The sequence below is a fragment of the Hippoglossus hippoglossus genome, chromosome 22 (genome assembly GCF_009819705.1).
Source record: "Hippoglossus hippoglossus isolate fHipHip1 chromosome 22, fHipHip1.pri, whole genome shotgun sequence".
In the NCBI taxonomy this organism is placed as follows: Eukaryota; Metazoa; Chordata; class Actinopteri; order Pleuronectiformes; family Pleuronectidae; genus Hippoglossus; species Hippoglossus hippoglossus.
This window is the reverse complement of record NC_047172.1, coordinates 26,115,002-26,131,629: the sequence shown is the minus strand read 5'-3', so window position 1 is coordinate 26,131,629 and position 16,628 is coordinate 26,115,002. Positions and strand designations below refer to the sequence as shown.

Below are 16,628 nucleotides of genomic sequence, written 5' to 3'. Positions count from 1 at the left end.
CAGTGCTTTTAACTCCATCCAGCCAGTGCTTATGAGGGAAAGCCGCAAACTATCTGCCTGTCAGTGACTACCTGACAGGCAGAGTTCAGTTTGTCCGTCTGGGTAAAGTTCTGTCTGAAATGGTGGGGACTGCTACAGGAGCTCCACAGAGGACTGTACTGTCCCCCTTCCTCTTCACAGTGTACACCTCTAACTTTCAGTACAACTCAGAGTCATGCCACTTGCAGAAGTTCTCTGATGACTCTGCAGTGGTTGGGTCTATAAGTGATGGGAGGGAGGATGTTGGCACAGTAGAGGATTACTACTAGGCGTCCACATCGACAACGGACTGAATTGGAAAACCAACACTGATGCCGTGTACATGAAAGGGATGAGCAGACTCTATTTCCTGAGGAAGCTGAGATGTTTCAACATGTGAATGTTTTGCACAACATGTTGGACATCTTCTATCAGTCTGTTGTAGCCAGTGCACTGTACTTGCTTTTGTCTGCTGGGGGAGCAACATTGGAGCCGGTGACACCAACGGACTTACAAACTTATTAAGAAGGCTAGCTCCATCACTGGCTGCAAACCAGACTATTTTGAAGGGGTGGTGGAGAGGAGGGCAGTGTACAAACTGTTATCCATCATGGACAATCACCAGCACCCTCACTACCACCTAGTGGACTGCCGCAAGGACAGATATTGGAAATCATTCCTGCCCACAGCAATAACACTGTACAACTCCTCACCTCACCTGTCAAAAAGTGAACTCTCAAAACCATGAGCTCTATAGATTCTGTCCACACCAAAACTGTGATTACTCCTGCAATAACTGTGAATCTTTTTGCATATCTTATATTCATATTTATTTTAGTCATATTCGTGATTGTCCATGATGTGAACCCTCAAAACAATGAGCCCTATAGTTTCTGTCCACACCAAATAATAACAACAACCACAACAATAATAATAATTGTTTTTTCTTTTTATTTAGGAAAACATTGTGATTCCAATCAACTTTTTATTTTACAGCAAGGACAATGTCTATATCTTATACTTTTTGAAAGGAGGAAAGAGTTAAGATTCATAAAAGATTACTTTAATTTGGTAAAATACTGTGGTAAATGGTAAATTCTAGTCTTGATTCCCACTAAAAAGCGCTTCACAGTACAGTGTTGGGATTATTCTACATTAAACGTGGCACCATTAAATGGTGTGCCTATGGATATTCAATAGATTTGGCAATCAGAAAAATATTTTATATTAATATAAAAAATATTACTATAAAAGCTACCTCAGGGCACCACCCTTCAAAGGAAGGGAAAAGATAGCCAATTTATTGATTAAGTCTCATGAAATTACGAACTACAAATTTGGAAATCTAATTAATAATTAAATTAATAACTTTAACCAAAATTACCACATCAGTAGCTAGCAAAGTTGAAGGATATGAAGTTCTTGACAGTGTAGATGTTGGTAAAATTCACACTAATGCAACATTAATGACGCATATGTGTTAAAGAAAAACATCTATTATGAAAATAATAAATGTAAAACACACAAACTAATTAAAAGTACTTACTATACACAGATGTGTATGTGAGTGTACGTGTGTGTGTGTGTGTGTGTGTGTGTGTGTGTGTGTGAGAGAATGTGCTTTTTAAATGGCGGCTGGCCACTATGAAACAAAGGACCACATGGAGGTACCCACTCCTCCTCCAGGTTTGCCTGGTGACCTCATGGGTCATGGGACACACGGTGACCAATAGTGGTTGAAGGTTGTGTCCAGGAGTAGGTGTAACACCTAGGTGTGAAGATGAAGCACCCTTGGAGACTTCTGGAAGCTCTCCTTTGTCTTCAGGACAAAAGAGACTTGTTATCGCAAGCTTGTAGGCCCAACTATTGTTCACAAATAGTAGGTCCCAACAACAGTTTTGCCATCCACCCATTCACACACACATTTATACAGTGCTTCGATGTGCAGCACCAACTCATCATACACCCCTCATATACTGCCAGCACAGTGTTCAAGGGCAATTTGGGTTTCAGTATCTTGCCCAAGGACACTTTGAGCGGGGAAAACAGGGATCAAAGCACTGACCTTGTGGTTAGTGGACGATCCGCTCTACCCTTTAGTGGTTTTACTGAGCTCCAGTAAGCTCCAGTATGAAGCAGCTGTGCAATGACCTTACACACGTCATTGATCACATCAGTTCCATTTCAGCCATTTTACAACCCGATAACTAGGATTGAACAGTCAAAACACCCTTGCATCGCGCTATCTGGGAAACTTTGTCAGACACTAAACAAAATTGAGCTTTAAATTTGGATCTGAATGCATAGCTGCGTGCCGACTACAATTGACCACACTGGGAGTTGATGGTAGACTCAACCATAGATTCCCACATGCAAAATGTAGCACACATCATTTTTAGATTATCATCCACCCAAATTGTAGAGGCCTTTACATTTGAAGAAGAAAAGTGGATGTCTACATGAATAAAAGTCTTGCTCATACTCCGTTCAGCTGCCTGTTAGAGGCCTTCCTAAGTTTCCAGGGATGCGACAAGCCAAGTAGAGGCACTGGGAAATGCACACAGGATGAGGAGTAGAGTTCCATCCCACCTACGATGTTGTGCCCTCACTGGGCCCAAGAGCCCTCTATAGCCACATTTATCCTATTACATCAATCTACTGGGATCCACTTTATGCAGTCACAGTCGGAAAATATGCAGAAGGATGGAATTGACAAGTTGCCACAGTTGTGGTGCATATCATGTCCATGAATATAATCCCCATTGATTTGAGTTGCCAAACATCTCAGACCGGCTTAATACCTTTATATCAAATCCCTCTAAAAGCATATAATTTTCAGTGATTGCTCACACTTGTGGTCTACTTACATTCACATTGACAACCAAGCAATGGCATGACTCCATAGAACGCACACTGTCTCTCTAGTGTTTCCTTGTGTTGCCAGTTTATTTGTTCTGCACAGCTCTAAGTGGTGGCTGTGGAAAAGGGAGGAATCAAAGAGTCATTCTCAGACTATGTGTAAAGATAGTATTGAACTTTTTTCAGCATGTTCCACTGCTGAGTGGGAAAATCTAGCCTTTTCAGCTTGCAAGGTCAGAGTTGAGAAACTGCAGACCATTTAACATCATCTATTTAAATGACCAATTGACATCAAAGCTGTACATTTTGGAGGAATCTCTTTGAGCTTATGACTTAGTGAGATTGATATACTGAACCTCTAAGAACCAGTCAGTGACTGTGATATGGTATTCTCTGTTGAAATACTATTACTTCACTGTTTTCGTTTGAAATTAATAGCAATGAATTAAACAAAAAAGTTTGGGGCCAGAAGTGTTTAAAATTAATAACTAACACATTCAACAAGAAATTGTTCAAAATAATAAATAAAGTCAATATACAATAAGGGCACAATTGTACAGTTTCAAACTCATTTTTAAAAATCCTTTTTCTTTTTTTTTTCTCTGTTGGTCAAGAACAGGACAGAGACTGGCTGTATAGTTTCAGGTGTGAACACCTGTTGTTTTTGATTGGTCGACAAAAATGAAAATGATTGATCACTGATTTTTTACTATCTTGTTTAATTTTGAACAGATATTGTTAAGAATTATTTTACTTTTAATTCTTTTAGGACTGAGAAGGACTGACATAAAAGCAGCTGCTGAAAAACTGTATTCTTTTGAGTAAAGATCAAAGTTGAAACATGAATAACTATGTGGTATATTTAGATTTGTTCACTTAATAACACTAGAAGATAGCAGAATGTAGTAATAAGTTACAAATGTTTTTAACTGATTTATTTTAACACACTCTACAACTATATTTATAATGCATCAATTAATATATACTACGTAAGCCATTACAAGACATGGCATGAGCATAATATTATATTCGATTTTATATTATTTTTCATCTTACATTTTGGTGTGCATATTTTAACATTTCAATGTTATAAATGATAGCATACTGTAAGTAGAGAGAGAGAGAGAGAGAGAGAGAGAGAGAGAGAGAGAGAGAGAGAGAGTCCAAAAAACCTGAAAACTGACAACAGTGTTGTCTGTAATCGGTCATTTCAGACCAGACCAGACACTGTGGGTACAAAACCCTTGTGTATATAAATGGTCTGTATTTACATCGCACATTTCTAGTCTTGATGATCACTAAAAGCATGTTACATTACAGTTTTACCATTCACCCATACACACACACATTATTACAGTGCATCTATGTGCAACCCTTTGTTTATCACACATCACTCCTACACTGCTAGGGGCACTTTGGGGTTCAGTATCTTGCCCAAGGACACTTTAGCATGTAGAATGGGGGAGACGGGGATTGAATTGCTGACCTTCTGTTAAGTGGACGACCCGCTCTGAGCCACCACAATGTCAGATCACGTCATTAAAAATGCAGCCTTCTATTTGGAAAAGAAGTTGTTCTTCTTTCAAAAGTTACATTCACTTTTTTCAATTTAAAGTTATAACTTATCTTAAATAACTTATAGATTGTGTAATACTGTTGTAAATTTCTTGTGCAACATTGCGGTATCTTTCACTAGCACTTATGATAATCTCAAAGAACAATGAACTTTTCATTGGTCTGGTGGGTTTGGAGGGTGGCGGCTGACTGCTTAGGGCCCCATAAGAAGTGCCAGCCCTAGTTGTATCTATGGTCTTGGCTTTAAACCACAAGTAGTAAATACGTACTTTTCATTGCCACTTTGACTCCTACTGACCATTCAGTGACCAAATGAAGGTAACCTGATCTATTTCTCTCTGAGCACATGCATCAGCACCACCAGTCCATAACAAGCACTTAGTAACAGTATCAGTGTGTGATGCCTAGAAGTACTGCACACATTCAACAAAACTCTACTGATTGTGACTTGACACACATTTATTTGTGTTTTATCACTTTCAGATTTGGAAATGGAGTAAATCCTTAGTTCCTGGACAGATGCAAATGAACATTCAGATTTATTACAAAGTTATGTGTGGTGTAAAAAGGAAAAACATTTCTCGTTCATTAAACAATATTATAGGTGAGTAAACTGAAATCACAGTGGTGTCATATAACTATTTTACAATTAATTGGCTTTGGAAAATACTGACAAGTGATGTATAAAATATTCAGTATACCTTTTATTTCACAGGAGACAAAGCACAACATTAATTGCATTATTTTGAGATTCTGGTGAAAGCTCACTTTGACCTCAGACAGACAAAGGACAAATGTTGCAGAGTTTAACTTGTGAGTCTGCAGCTAACAAGACATGTGAAAAGGTCTCCCAGTTCTTGAACCTCCTATTTGCTTGTAGATATATGTTTTCTTACCATCATATTAAACAGCTACGTTTAGAGGAGAACTTGTAATTAGATGTCTCATTTTTGAAAATAAAGGCTTGCCTCTTAACTAATTACCCAATGATTAATTAATCAATTTCTCCTACTGCTGAGGCTGGTTTTATGGCTGGATTACTAGTAGAGAGGGGGGTTAGAATGGCTTCAAGGATAGTAAATTCAATGGCAGGCGTGCTGCTCCACCTCCCATTACATCATTCTACCCACATGCTGAGCTGGGATTTGGTAATGTCACTCAGTTTACTCAGTTTCCAAGTCATTATTTTTCCTATGAGTAGCCCTTTTGTTTGTCTACATTATTTTGAATATCACTGACAGTTTTATATCAACTCTTAAACTCAATTACCCTAATGTTTCTCACATTCTATGGTGCTGCTGCAAGATCCCAAAAAGTTTTCGATATTTTGTTTGCTTTGCAGAGCCTAATTATAAATGCACCATCACCTTTTACAGGACCCTTGATTGTAAACCAATTTCTTTGTAAGAACCCGAAGATGTAATTTCACAGAGCAACAACTTCCCCTTCTTGATAATTGTTTGCCTCCAGATGATCCATAGTGAAGTTATATAGCTCAGATGTATATGAAGAACATTAAATTAGTGTCACTAAAGTATTGTGACCTGCCCCCAGGGGTAGTCCAAAAGCAGAAGGATTGGTTCACATGGGGGATTTGGCTCAAATGATCTGACTGTCTTGATGACTTTGGATGTCAAACTGATAAGATACTGGGACAGTATCTACACAACAACCAATAATACAGCATAATCAAGCAAAGCATGGGTAAAAACATAACAAACCTTTTATTTATTACCTCATCTTAGTTAATTGTTGAATTCTGCAGGGGCATATATTTTGAGTGAAAGCATCAGGGTCATGCTATAAATTCTATGAGTTGAGGAGGAGAAAGAAAAGATTGAACGTCCAAGTTCAGTGAGAGTGCAGGCTGAAGCAGGGGCCGGCAGCCAGCTCTGGGTTTCATCTGATTTGCAGTGGCAATAAAAAAAAGTCAGTAGGCCACATGCCGGTCATTTCAGATGTATTTTGGCTTGAAAATTGGATTAATGTGCTAAAGTGTGATTAGATTGGTTAAACACAATTAATTGGAGCAGACTCCAGTCACCTGGGGAGCTAGGAGGTGGAGATCGTGGTGGTGTGTTTGTGTGTGTGTGTGTGTGTGTGTGTGTGCGAGAGCACGTGTGTCAGAGTGTTTCTGGACAGATTTCAACTGAACCAAGTGAACAAAGTGTGCTAACTGTCCAGATTTTCCATGTCCCTACTCCTGTATATGTGTGTGTTGAATTGATGTGTATGCGTGAGGGTGTGGGTTCATGTGCACACAAGTGCCTTTACTCTTTGCATTTTCTCATAGCCAGCTTGTCTCAGAGCAGATTGAACACAGCTGAGAATGTTGGTCTAGGCCTGCAGCACTCCCTCCTGGGGGAATAAGCAGGAACCACAAGGTTGGACTTGGCTTGCCCTTCGACGGCTGAAAACTGCCATGCACCCAGGGCAAGGGTCCAGGTGGATCGGCTGGGGAGAGGAGAGTAATTTGGGAGTTATTTAAAATGATCTATTAAACCCCTGAACTTTAATCAGAGTTGCTACTATACTGACAGCCACGATTTACCTACAAACGAGGATGGGAGGGGAGGAATAGGCTCAAAATGGGACCACTTCATGAATTATTTTCATGGGCACTGGGGTTGGGGTGCTAACATTGATCAGGCCAGAGTAAAAAAAAACAATAGTTCTTAAGAAATCTGCATTTCTTTCCAAATTCAACAGCTCAATAGCATCCATGTCCGGCTGTTAACAAAAATTTTCTTTATTATCCTCATCAGCATGTGTAGGCTGAGAGAGGGCTCTGTGGGGTGACTAGGCAACCTTGGTCATGTCAGTGAGACCCAGAGAAACTCACACAGAGAGCAGACTCTACTTGTTTGAGTTATGTGTAAATGCAGCCAGACTCTGACAGACACCCAAAGTCAAACTGGTTTATGGAGGGCCGACATAGCCAGAAAGCAGAACCAAGCTTTCACAGGTCATTACCACTGCCTGGTCAGTTACTGGGGTAATTGAAAAACCACAGGAGTGTGATGTAACCCACTGCCAGATTACAGTCATGTGCACACATAAATATACAATCATCCCAGTATAAGGACCAGGACAAACTGGTAAACACATGATTATGAACATGGTGAACTATGTGCAGGTCAATGCAAGTACTCTCTACTGTGCACTGTACTTAGATATTAAAAGACGGTGTTACCTGTGCTGTCTTCATGTAACTCAGAGCCCCACTTACATATGGGAGAATGGTCTTTGTTGAATACAGCCAGTGTTGTGCCAGTTTACACTTTAAAATAACTTGTTCAAACTTGAGTTAATTCGTATGAAAATTAACTAGTTCACGTTCATACTTCATTTTTTAGTGGCGTTCAATCCAGCGAGACGTCATCATTTGTAAACTGATTCGTTCAGTTCAGCGTTCACAGAAAAAATGAACGCGGTCATGCGTAACACTGATTACAGCTCAGCGTTCAACACCATTATTCCCTCGAAACTCGTCTCGAAGCTCATTGATTATGGCCTGGAGCTCCATCTGCAGCTGGATATATGACTTCCTGACAAGCAGGCCTCAGGTGGTGAGAATTAGCAGTCACATCTCCTCCCAGCTAATCCTCAACAAGGGCACACCTCAGGGCTTTGTGCTCAGCCCCCTCCTGTATTCCATATTCACCCACGACTGCACAGCCAAGCACAGATCTATCACCATCATTAAGCTTGCAGACGAAATGACAATCCTGGGCCTCATCACAAACAACGACGAGACGGCTTGTAGTCAACTCATGACTAACAACCCTCTGCACATCTTTCCTCCAGGTCCCACCCACATGATCCCTAACTGGATTCTCAGTAAAGTTTGGCGGGAGCAAGGTACTGAGCTGGAGAAGAGGTTCTCAGACTTAATATTGTATATTAATACAACCCCATATCAGAAAGAGTTGGGACTGTATGTTACATTTAAAATTAAAACTGAGAACAGTGATTTAATATATGACCTTTGACCTGTATTACAATAAAAACAATACAAAAGCACATTATTTGATGTTTGACCTCATGAATTGTATTGTTTTTTCAAAATAAACACTTGGGACAGTAAAGCATTTACCCCTTTGTTAATATATGTAATGGATGAAATATCCAAATTCCTTCCTATCCTTCTTTGAGGAAAACTGTTTTTAAACATTTCAATAATTTTCTCACACATTTGTTGGCAAACTGGCGATCCTCGGCCCATCTTTGCTCCTAACAAGCTAGGCCTTTCCCGGATGCTGCTTTTGTACCGAATCATGATTACAATAACCTGTTGACATCACCTATTTTAAATCACTTAATTTTTTAATCTTTGTACCTCATTACTAGCCCTAAATTGCCCCATCCAAACTTTTTTGCCTGAATGGCAGGAATGGATGTATATTTACAAATAAAATAAGTAACTCTGATCCAATGAGACTTTTTCCTCTGCTTAAGACATTTTGTTTTGTCCAATTAGGATGATATCTTCGCTTCTCACATGTTGACATCCCGAGAGTGGAATAAATGATCTTGGCTTTGGTAACATGTTAAGAGTCAACTTTAGTGACTGTCAGTGGTGTTTAATGACAACCAAGTTAATCTCAATGCACCGCAGCCAAGTATTGAGCCTCAATATTGTTGCCCTGTTCAATCCAAGCATCTCCGGTTGATAGTCAAACAACTCTTGACCATTTTTTCTTAGCTGATACTGTTGCTAACAACTAGAATACCTATCCAACTCACTGAAAATCATCCTCTATCTATTGACAAAATTTGCCTAAATTAAATAAAGAAACTAATTCATTTTTATCTGTAGTGGTATATTGCCACCCAGACAAAGTGAAAAAATCACATTTACAAAAAAAATACAGCAAAGAAATAAAAATACAATAGGAGCAAGACATCAAAATAAATAGTTGTATAAGCAAGCATCTTCAGCATTGTTATGTTTACATATTTACATATAAATGCTCTCACATCCTACAGCTTGTACAGTTTGGGCGATGTTGCACTCTAATCAGACATAATCTGTAATGGTTGTTAAGCTATCACAGTAGATAAGAAAAGGCATTCAGACCCTCCTGAACTTATCCATGTTCCCCCTCAGGGGGGGTCAATTGGGCGAAGTAGGCAGTTAATGGTTGTGAATAGCTTTCTGGGATGGTTTTGCTGGTTGCCAATGAGGGAGGAGTGTACTGTGTCTTGGTGTGTGAGATCACCTCCTTGTATGAACGCAAATGGTCTCTTTAGGCCTCCAGGTGGACATTGAGGCCAGATCTTTTATAGAGCCGCCCTGGCGTGAAGTTCAGCTGTGAACCAGGGGGCTGGGCAGGTGAAGGAGACAGTTCAGGTTTAGAGGGTGGCGAGAGAGAGTCAAGACTGAGGGATAGAGCAGTGTTGTAGTGGGCGACCAGGCCATCAACCATGGTGATGGGGGGTAGTTTTTTCTTACTATTGTTGAGGGTTAAGGACAGAGGATGTCACACCTTGAGACAAAGTGTGATTTGTGAATATGGGCTATACAAATAAAATTGGATTGATTGATTGATGATCGATCTTTGTGACGGTACCCTTGAGATTAGGAACAATGGCTAAGAGATTATCTATTGGTGTCTCTGGAAAAGGATGGTAACCCTTCTGTACTTAGTGCCTGATCTGCAAGTAACAATAAAAGTGGGAGTGGGGTAGGTTAAATTTTTCTACCACTTGATTGAATGATGCAAACACTACATCAAAATATAAATCCTTTATGACTAAACTACCATTACTATGCCATGCACAAAAAGAAAGATCCAACTTTGCTGGTGTGAAAAGGTGGTCCTCCAACCAGAAGGTCGGCAGTTCGATCCCAGTCTTCCCCATCTGCATGCCAAAGTTTCCTTGGGCAAGATGCTGAATTGCCCCTCATAGAAAAAAAAGTGCTGCTAATAGATGCACTGTATAAATGTATGCGTGAATGTGTGACTGGCAAACTGCACTGTAAAGTGCTTTGAGTGGTCATCAAGACTAGAAAAGCTCTATATAAATACAAACCATTTACCATTAAAGAGGCTTTTTGTATATCAAAATACTTCCTCAGTTGAGACCATGATCTGATTGTGTAACTGGATTGCTGCAATATGTACCAGTTACCAATGGCAGTGGAGAGTTGACTAAGGAGTGAATAGGTAGGTCATTTGGTTCCGTCTTCCCCTATTCAGGTGGATATTCAAGTGAGCTGCCTTGGACTAGCACGACAACCTTCTGAATGTTACAGGTCCAGTAGTAATAGAGGAGGTTGGGCATAACCATCCCTCCCAATGTTTTGGGTCTTTGTAAAAAGGCCTTATGTACAACGGCTCAAACGGCTAAGGGAACACTTAAATGACACATAAGATCTTGATGAACAAATGATGTTTAAGTTAAAAGTCTTTACTGATGTACATTGTATAATTTGTTGATAACAAAATGACGTAACAACGGTTAATGGAAATCAAATCATCAACCCATTGAGGGCTGGATTCAAAACCACACAGAAAATAAAAGCATAAATTTCATCACATTATGTGACTCAGTAGTGTGTATTGACCCTGCGTGCCTGTATGCACTCCTGACAACGTCTGGGCATGCTCCTGATCAGTCGGCAGATGGGTGTCCCTTGGGGATCTCTTCCCAGACCTGGATCAGGTAGCAGTGAGCTCCTGGACAGTCTGTAGCGGCACTTTGGCAGCATCGGATGCAACTGATACATAAGGAGGTCAGGGGAACGTGAGGGCCAGGCAATGGCATCAATGCCTTGGTCATCAAGGAACTGCCTACACACTCTGGCCACATGACCCTGGGCATTGTGCTGCACTAGAAGGAACCCATGGCCCACTGCACCAGCATAAGGTCTGACAATCACTTTGAGGATTACATCCCGCTATCAAACAGCAGTCAGAATTTCTTTGAGCAGTGGCTGCCATCTCAGATAAAGTTAGAAAAAATCCTGTCGAGGAACACAAACAGTTTTTTGGGCATGAGTATGGGTATGTTCTGAAAAAGATACAGGAATTTAAGAAAAATTATAATTTTAAGTAGGTTGATACACCCAGCCATCAATAGTGATAGTGTACATCAACGTTCCATATCTTTTTTTCAATTGTTAATTAGAGGCAAGAAATTTAGTTTGTATAGAAGAAGATAGGAGGGAGGAACTGCAATCCCCAAGTATTTCAAGTGTGAAGTCATTCTGTTAAAGGGAAACATAGAAGCAGGAAGATTGAGAGCTGCAGGGATAGTAGGGAAAATTTTACTTTTATGCAAGTTCAGGCTATAGCCGTAGAGTGTTCCAAATTGTTCCAGCTTGGATAAAATAGGTGGATGAGACAATGCTGGGTCAGTTATATAAAGGAGGAGGTCATCTGCATATAATGACACCGTATGAACCCTTTTGCCTCATGATATCTTCTTGAAGAACCCTATTGTCTTGGGGACAGGGGGCATCTCTGTCTTGTTATCTCCATTTTCGAGCAAAGACTTTTGTGCAAAGACTTGAGAAAAGTCATTGCACACCATCTCGATGGAGCTGCAGTTTTTGGTCTATTTTTGTGCATGTGTGCGCAACGCTGTGGGAGGAGTAGCATCCCAAAAATCCATAAAATTCCTCCTATAACATCAGGGGTCTTGTATTTTCACAATCCGGCCTCTATTCTGGCTTCCTGGTAAGGTCCTATAACCATCATGGGGCTTTCATTTTGAAAATCCCGACTCTATTTGGGCTTACTTTAAGCTCCTGTTAAAATATGGTGGCTTTTAGTTTGAAAAATCCAGCCAAAATTCTGGCTTCCTTGGTAAGGGCCAATAACCATCTGGGGGCTTTCATTTCTAAACTCCAGCCTCTATATGGGCTTCCTGGTAAGGTCCTATAACCATCTGGGGGCTTTTAGTTTTGAGATGTACTAGGTGTGTTAGTGTGCACCACGCAAAAAGTTGTAGTGTCCATTTGGTGAGGACTGACTGCGTGGGTCTCAGAGAGAGAGAGGGGCTGTCACAGGTTAAATCTGTAATTATCTATCTCCAGTTACAATTTTTTTTTTATTTCATAGGATGAACTTACTTAAAGGGAAGGATAAAAGTAATAAACTAGGTCTTGTTATCACGCCGCTTACACACCCAGTACATCTCATCTCTCCCCGTTTTCAAATGTGCCAGGCGCAGTCACCATAATCCAAATGTGTACAGACACGCTCTCTGTGCATTGGACATTTAACCGCACTTTGCACAGTGCGCCTTGCCGCAAGAAAATTAGGCCCTATGTTTTCATTGACTAGTAATTGCAAATTGCACAAAAAGTGCTGGCCTCAATGATGCGCCCATCCGTGCTGAATAAGCGCTCGCACGCAGTGCTCGTAGAAGGAATGAACAAGTTTCTCTTTGTTTGTCCTTTACAATTAAAAAAATGAATGATGTATGATGCCTATTTCACTCACCCGAACCCATCTGTTATTAATCAGAAATGTAAATTTTTACGACCCTACCCACCTGACCTGCGAATCAACAGCGAGTCCGCAGGTATAACTGCGGTACGCGCATCACTAGCATGTACCTCTTTCTGTGTATCTCTGTCACATTGTTGTGGGAACTGCTGACTTCTAACCGCTAACTGCTGCTTTTAAGGAGAGCTTTTAGCTGTGGAGGCAAGTCCTTTTACCTTTGTTACGGGATAATATAGCCACAATAAAATGGATTAAGGGCATTAGGGTAAGGCAAGAAAGACAAAAAAATCTAACTTGCACTAATCTCAGCATTCAAATCCAAATATCCACCATCTACTTGGCAAACACCTTCATAATAAAAGAGCCATGCTTCATGACAGTGTTAGCTGATATGACAAATTGCAACACAAACGAGAAAAGTGCCTGACATGTTTGTCAAATTTCCAGCAGGCATTGTCACCCACTCCATCTCCCGGGAATTTAGTTCAGACTCTAATATTGGAGGGCAGTTTGTGATTTATGCCCCTTTTTGTGAATAGAGGTGTTTCTCCCCATTAGATTTAGAATGTTCTGCAGTGTGTGAGAGAGCCAAACATTAGCGAGTTGCAGGTTTTTGGCAACCAGAAATACATGTAGTGGCTGTGCCCTGACAGCAGAGTAATACATTCTGCCAGGGGAATTCAGAGATGACAGGACCAAAAGGGAGCTTTTGCTGATGGCTGTCTGTAATTGCCCAAGGTCATGGCCATTGCTTCACTTCTGATGACCCAGACAGGCATTATTATTACAAGACAAGAATTTCAAACCCCTCATAAAAAGAACTATCAAGGGTATTTCTCCAAACTTTTAGCTCTGGAGGCCTGGATTTTGTAAAAATCAAGATCCCCCCCCCCCCACACACACACACCACCAACCCCCGGTATATATACTTTTTTCCCAACCCCCTGTCATGTTTTTTACATAAATTCCAAACAATGGTACTTTTCATTTGAGTGAGAGCAGAGAAAGGCAAGACTCCCTTAGCATATGATGAAGAGTGAGGATCCATAACATTGACAGCACCTTAAACATATTAACGTATTTTTTCTGTGTGGGTTCCAAAGATAACCTGACTAATGAATGTTAATAGGTTGGAAAATATCTTTGCCTTTAATGCTAAAGCTATAATGTTTTTCTCCGTTATGTAGGTGTCAAAAAACATCAGGGTACTAAACCTGAAAGCATTTACTTTTTCACAGTGAATTAATACACATTGCCTGTTTGCTTATTGCCTCATAATCAGCTTTTGTAAGTGTAGGTTGAAGGGGAAAGTGAGCCTAACTATGCTAATTCTTAAAACATGTGAACAAGTCAAAATGTCCAAATGATTAGCGACTCTTAATGTAGGGTTTCAAAATTGCCATCAGGTACAAGTCAGCCTTCATGTAATTAATGCTCTCTTTAAATTACCTTCTCCCACTGTTCCCAATGCAACTGTGTACAGGTATGATTGGTGGACTACTACTGATAACCGTGCTTGTTGAAAAACTTTGGTTAAGGAGATAGAAAAATCCCAGTAGGAGCTATTTAATCTCTAGAACAGGGGTCTTCAATGTTTTTCAGGCCAAGGACCCCCAAACTGATGGAGAGATGGAGCAGGGACCCCCTACTATATATATTGTATAAACTTGTGTTTTATATTCAACTGGGCCTAGTGCCATGTATAAACATAGCTACCCTGTTATTGTGCATTCAATACTAAGCTATTCAAATAATACACAGGTTCATATATTCATGTTTTTATTATTGTGTTGCTGAATGTGTGCATTGCTGACTAAAAGATAACGTCTTCTGCCTCCATTCATCCGCTCGCTACAATATGTTGGATTCATGTTAATTTGTATTTAAAGAGGTTTAAATTTGTGGAAAAAAAATTGGTTGAAAAAAAAATTCACGACCCCCCTGCAGTACCTCCGCGTACCCCCTAGGGGTCGCGGACCCCCTATTGAAGACCTCTGCTCTAGAATATTTGGAAAATACATGTAATCCCTTTTTTCCATGATGAAAAATTGATATAGCAGTTTTCTGGTTTATTGTCTACTTTCAAGTTACATTCACCGATTCACAAACACACTCAAACAGTGCTACGATATGCTGTGCTTATTTTTCTATCAAACACTGCTGGTACATCCGTCCAGGGAAATTTGGTGTTCAGTAACTTGCCCAAGAACACAGGGATGCAGACTGGAGATGCCAGGGATTAAATCACCAACCCTTTTGGGTTAGTGTAAAACCAGATCTACCTTCTCAGCCAGAGATATCATTATGAAGCTAAAGCATAGCTGTGGTAGTGGGGCGTGGACAGCGTTGGCAGCAGGAGGGAGAGATCGGGGGTGTGGTTTAGGGAACAATGTGTGAGGTTTTTGTTTTTGTTTTTCTGTGTTCTCCTCTCCTTCTCTCTCCCTCCTCTGTTTCCTCTCCTCAGTGTGTGTGTGTGTGTGTGTGTGTGTAGTGCAGGGAGCGTGGATGGTCTCCCCGTGGCTGCAGTCGAGGCACACGCACACCTGGCTTCAATCTCCAGTTCATCAACCTGACAATAAAAGCCTGCCAGATAATTCCATCCCGACTTTAGTCCTTCTCATGCTCTTGCCTTTTTCTGGCGTGTTTTTCGCCTGCAAGATTTTTGTTGCTGCCAGTCTACAGCCTTGCTGTGTTTCTGCTCTTGTGTTTTATTTACCTGTTTTCTTCTCCCTTGTGTTCAGATTTCGCCAGTGTGCATCGCTGCTGTACCAGCTTCAGCGTTTTCCAGATTTCATGTGTTCCTCCGTGCGCTCAGTCATCGAGTTTTGCTGCCAGAAACTCCTCCTCAGAGCCAGCCTGCCCTCTACTCCACCTGTCGTTTTACCTGACAATCTGTCATTAAATACCATTTTTCACAGTTTTACACCTGCCTCAGTCTCTCTGCTTTGAGTTCCAGCCACAAAACGTAACACGATGCCAGGGAAGGAGTCTGATCATGCACAGGTTTTCTACGTTGGCTAATCGCTCTCTCCCCTTTATCAGCAGTAGCGTGCAGCGGGCGCAGGGCCGGACAAAGACACTGTCCCGGAGTCCTGTTACAATAACCAAATGCATAACTCTAATCTCAACACATGCTTCAATGAAAGGGATACAACTCAGGGTAATCTGACCTCTATATTTAGTTGGTGACCTTGAAATAGTATAGAATCATATATTTTCTTTTTCCATGACACTTCAGGAATATAACTATAAGTATAAAATTCCAAAATGACTTGAGTTGGAGTTGCAGATTAGTGCTATACACTTTGTGCTCCTTTTAGATCAGTCATAAAGCCCAAACCCCATAAAGACTGTGTCTGCCCCACCCCTGATTAAATTATTTAAATCAAAAATATGCAGGGTTAGGGTTAGAGGAAAGAGGAATTCCGCATTAAAAAAGAAAATTACCACAACCTCTGCAAAAACACCACAACAATATAGCTGCAAGCGGCAATAAGCGGATTCTAGCCTTAACTCACTCAACAGTTATGGAGTACATAAAGTTGGCCTTGTGTGTCAAATTTCAAGTCAATCAGACTTAGGGTGTGAGGGGCGTGGCCATTCAAATCTTTTATTTTTGAGGCCTAATTAAAGCCACCATGGGTGATCTTTCAAAGAAAGTTGATGCACAACTCAGTTATTGTGCCAAGTTTCATGTTTCTAGCTCCTTCCAGCTCA

General features: G+C 40.6%; 1 long non-coding RNA gene across 1 annotated transcript; it reads right to left on the bottom strand.

Annotated features, from left to right (window-relative positions):
- Positions 1-1,286: 1,286 nt before the first annotated feature.
- LOC117755901 lies at positions 1,287-16,393 on the bottom strand. The gene is made up of 3 exons (XR_004612697.1): positions 16,382-16,393; positions 7,603-7,608; positions 1,287-1,546 (listed from the first exon to the last, which is right to left on the bottom strand). It is a non-coding gene; the product is annotated as an uncharacterized LOC117755901 (long non-coding RNA).
- Between the last annotated feature and the right edge of the window lie 235 nt (positions 16,394-16,628).